The following is a 5,115-nucleotide window of genomic DNA, read 5'->3' on the forward strand; positions in this document are numbered from 1 at the left end:
TGGACACAGCCAGATTCGCACTACGCCCTGCCTGCCCGTCTCCCGTGGGCGAGTGGACACAGCCAGATCCGCACTGCGCCCTGCCTGCCTGTCTGCCGTGGGTGAGTGGACACAGCCAGATCCGCACTGCGCCCTGCCTGACCGTCTGCCGTGGGTGAGTGGACACAGCCAGATCCACACTGCGCCCTGCCTGACCGCCTGCCGTGGGTGAGTGGAGACAGCCAGATCCGCACTGCGCCCCACCTGCCCGTCTCCGGTAGGCGAGTGGACACAGCAGGTGCGTATTGCGCCCTGACTGCCCTTCTGCCGTGGGTGAGTGGACACAGCCAGATCCGAACTGACCCCTGCATGACCATCTGCCGTGGGTGAGTAGACACAGTCAGATCCACACTGCGCCCTGCATGCCCGTCTGCCGTGGGTGAGTGGACACAGCCAGATCCGCACTGCGCCCTGCCTGACCGTCTGCCGTGGGTGAGTGGACACAGCCAGGTCCGCACTGCGCCCTGCCTGCCCGTCTGCCGTGGGTGAGTGGACACAGCCAGATCCGCACTGCGCCCTGCCTGACCGCCTGCCGTGGGTGAGTGGACACAGCCAGATCCGTACTGCGCCCTGCCTGCCAGTCTGCCGTGGGTCAGTGGACATAGCCAGATCCACACAGCACCGTCTCTGCCCATCTCCCGTGGGTGAGTGGACACAGCCGGATCCGCACTGCACCCTGCCTGCCCGTCTCCCGTGGGTGAGTGTACACAGCCATATCCGCACTGTGCCCTGCCTGCCTGTCTCCCGTGGGTGAGTGGACACAGCCAGATCCGCACTGCGCCTTCCCTGCTCATCTCCCGTCGGTGAGTGGACACAGGCAGATCCGCACTGCGCCCTGCCTGCCCCTCTGCTGTGGGTCAGTGGACATAGCCATATCCACACAGCACCCTCTCTGCCCGGCTCCCGTGGGTGAGTGGATACAGCCAGATTCACACTCTGCCTTGCCTGCCTGTCTCCCCTGGGTGAGTGGACACAGCCAGATCCTCACTGGGCCCTGCCTGCCCGTCTCCCGTGGGTGAGTGGACACAGCCAGATCCGCATGCGCCCTGCCTGCCCGTCTGCCATGGGTGAGTGGACACAGCCAGATCCACACTGCGCCCTGCCTGCCCGTCTGCCGTGGGTCAGTGGACATAGCCAGATCCACACAGCACCGTTTCTGCCCATCTCCCGTGGGTGGGTGGACACAGCCGGATCCGCACTGCGCCCTGCCTGCCCGTCTCCCGTGAGAGAGTGGACACAGCCAGACCCGCACTGCGCCTTGCCTGCCCGTCTCACGTGGGTGAGTGGACACAGCCAGATCCACACTGCGCCCTGCATGCCCGTCTCCCGTGGGTGAGTGGACACAGCCAGATCCGCACTGCACCCTGCCTGACCTTCTGCCGTGGGTGAGTGGACACAGCCAGATCCGCACTGCGCCCCGCCTGCCCGTCTCCGGTGGGCGAGTGGACACAGCCAGGTGCGTATTGCGCCCTGACTGCCCTTCTGCCGTGGGTGAGTGGACACAGCCAGATCCGAACTGACCCCTGCCTGACCATCTGCCGTGGGTGAGTAGACACAGTCAGATCCACACTGCGCCCTGCATGCCCGTCTGCCGTGGGTGAGTGGACACAGCCAGATCCGCACTGCGCCCTGCCTGACCGTCTGCCGTGGGTGAGTGGACACAGCCAGATCCACACTGCGCCCTGCCTGCCCGTCTGCCGTGCGTGAGTGGACACAGCCAGATCCGCACTGCGCCTTGACTGCCCGTCTCAGGTGGGTGAGTGGACACAGCCAGATCCGCACTGCGCCCTGCCTGTCCGTCTCCCGTGGGTGAGTGGACATAGCCAGATCCGCACTGCGCCCTGCCTGACCGCCTGCCGTGGGTGAGTGGACACAGCCAGATCCGCACTGCGCCCTGCCTGACCACCTGCCGTGGGTGAGTGGACACAGCCAGATCCGCACTGCGCCTTGACTGCCCGTCTCAGGTGGGTGAGTGGACACAGCCAGATCCGCACTGCGCCCTGCCTGCCCGTCTCCCGTGGGTGAGTGGACATAGCCAGATCCGCACTGCGCCCTGCCTGACCGCCTGCCGTGGGTGAGTGGACACAGCCAGATCCGTATTGCGCCCTGCCTGCCCGTCTGCCGTAGGTCAGTTGACATAGCCAGATCCACACAGCACCGTCTCTGCCCATCTCCCGTGGGTGAGTGGACACAGCCGGATACGCACTGCGCGCTGCCTGCCCGTCTGCCTTGGGTCAGTGGACATAGCCATATCCACACAGCATCCTCTCTGCTCGTCTCACATGGGTGAGTGGACACAGCCAGATCCACACTGTGCCTTGCCTGCCCGTCTCCCGTGGGTGAGTGGACACAGCCAGATCCGCACTGCGCCCAGCCTGCCCGTCTCCCGTGGGTGAGTGGACACAGCCAGATCCGTACTGCGCTCTGCCTGCCCGTCTCCCGTGGGTCAGTGGACATAGCCAGATCCACACAGCACCGTCTCTGCCCATCTCCCGTGGGTGAGTGGACACAGCCAGATCCGCCCTGCGCCCTGCCTGCCCGTTTCCTGTGGGTGAGTGGACACAGCCAGATCTGCACTGCGCCCTGCCTGCCCGTCTGCCGTGGGTATGTGAACACAGCCAGATCCGCACTGCGCCCTGCCTGCCCGTCTGTCGTGGGTCAGTGGACATAGCCAGATCCACACGGCACCCTCTCTGTCCATCTTCCGTGGGTGAGTGGACACAGCCAGATCCGCCCTGCGCCCTGCCTGCCCGTCTGCCGTGGGTGATTGGACACAGCCAGATCCGCACTGCGCCCTTCCTGCCCGTCTGCGGTGGGTCAGTGGACATAGCCAGATCCACACATCAACTTCTCTGCCCGTCTCCCGTCGGCAGTGGACACAGCTAGATCCACACTGCGCCTTGCCTGCCCGTCTCCCGTGGGTGAGTGGACACAGCCAGATCCGCACTGTGCCCTGCCCGCCCGTCTCCCGTGGGTGAGTGTACTCAGCCAGATCCGCACTGCGCCTTCCTTCCCGTCCACAGTCGGTGAGTGGACACAGACAGATCCGCACTGCGCCCTGCCTGCCCGTCTCCCGTGGGTGAGTGGACACAGCCTGACCCACACTGCGCCCTGCCTGCCCGTCTCCCGTGGGTGAGTGGACAAAGCCAGATCAGCACTGCTCCCTGCCTGCTCGTCTCCCGTGGGTGAGTGGACACAGCCAGATCCGCACTGTGCCCTGCCTGCCCGTCTCCTGTGGGTGAGAGGACACAGCAAGATCCGCACTGCACCCTGACTGCCCGACTGCCGTGGGTGATTGGACACAGCCAGAGCTGCACTGCGCCCTGCCTGCCCGTCTGCCGTGGGTCAGTGGACATAGCCAGATCCACACAGCACCCTCTCTGCCCGTCTCCCGTGGGTGAGTGGACACAACCAGATCCACACTGCGCCTTGCCTGCCCGTCTCCGGTGGGTGAGTGGACACAGCCAGATCCGCACTGCGCCCAGCCTGCCCGTCTCCCGGGGGTGAGTGGACACAGCCAGATCCGTACTGCGCCCTGCCTTCCCGTCTCCCGTGGGTCAGTGGACATAGCCAGATCCACACAGCAACGTCTCTGCCCATCTCCCGTGGGTGAGTGGACACAGCCAGATCCGCCCTGCGCCCTGCCTGCCCGTTTCCCGTGGGTGAGTGGACACAGCCAGATCTGCACTGCGCCCTGCCTGCCCGTCTGCCATGGGTCAGTGGACATAGCCAGATCCACACGGCACCCTCTCTATCCATCTTCCGTGGGTGAGTGGACACAGCCAGATCCGCCCTGCGCCCTGCCTGCCCGTCTGCCGTGGGTGATTGGACACAGCCAGATCCGCACTGCGCCCTGACTGCCCGTCTGCCGTGGGTCAGTGGACATAGCCAGATCCACACAGCACCCTCTCTGCCCGTCTCCCGTGGGTGAGTGGACACAACCAGATCCACACTGTGCCTTGCCTGCCCGTCTCCGGTGGGTGAGTGGACACAGCCAGATCCGCACTGCGCCCATCCTGCCCGTCTCCCGGGGGTGAGTGGACACAGCCAGATCCGTACTGCGCCCTGCCTTCCCGTCTCCCATGGGTCAGTGGACATAGCCAGATCCACACAGCACCGTCTCTGCCCATCTCCCGTGGGTGAGTGGACACAGCCAGATCCGCCCTGCGCCCTGCCTGCCCGTTTCCCGTGGGTGAGTGGACACAGCCAGATCTGCACTGCGCCCTGCCTGCCCGTCTGCCGTGGGTATGTGAACACAGCCAGATCCGCACTGCGCCCTGCCTGCCCGTCTGCCGTGGGTCAGTGGACATAGCCAGATCCACACGGCACCCTCTCTGTCCATCTTCCGTGGGTGAGTGGACACAGCCAGATCCGCCCTGCGCCCTGCCTGCCCGTCTGCCGTGGGTGATTGGACACAGCCAGATCTGCACTGCGCCCTGCCTGCCCGTCTGCGGTGGGTCAGTGGACATAGCCAGATCCACACATCACCCTCTCTGCCCGTCTCCCGTCGGCAGTTGACACAGCTAGATCCACACTGCGCCTTGCCTGCCCGTCTCCCGTGGGTGAGTGGACACAGCCAGATCCGCACTGTGCCCTGCCCGCCCGTCTCCCGTGGGTGAGTGTACTCAGCCAGAACCGCACTGCACCTTCCTTCCCGTCCACAGTCGGTGAGTGGACACAGACAGATCCGCACTGCGCCCAGCCTGCCCGTCTCCCGTGGGTGAGTGGACACAGCCAGACCCACACTGCGCCCTGCCTGCCCGTCTCCCGTGGGTGAGTGGACACAGCCAGATCAGCACTGCTCCCTGCCTGCTCGTCTCCCGTGGGTGAGTGGACACAGCCAGATCCGCACTGTGCCCTGCCTGCCCGTCTCCTGTTGGTGAGAGGACACAGCAAGATCCGCACTGCACCCTGCCTGCCCGACTGCCGTGGGTGATTGGACACAGCCAGAGCTGCACTGCGCCCTGCCTGCCCGTCTGCCGTGGGTCAGTGGACATAGCCAGGTCCACACAGCACCCTCTCTGCCCGTCTCCCGTGGGTGAGTGGACACAACCAGATCCACACTGCGCATTGCCT

The sequence above is a fragment of the Microcebus murinus genome, chromosome 13 (assembly GCF_040939455.1).
Source record: "Microcebus murinus isolate Inina chromosome 13, M.murinus_Inina_mat1.0, whole genome shotgun sequence".
Classification (NCBI taxonomy): domain Eukaryota; kingdom Metazoa; phylum Chordata; class Mammalia; order Primates; family Cheirogaleidae; genus Microcebus; species Microcebus murinus.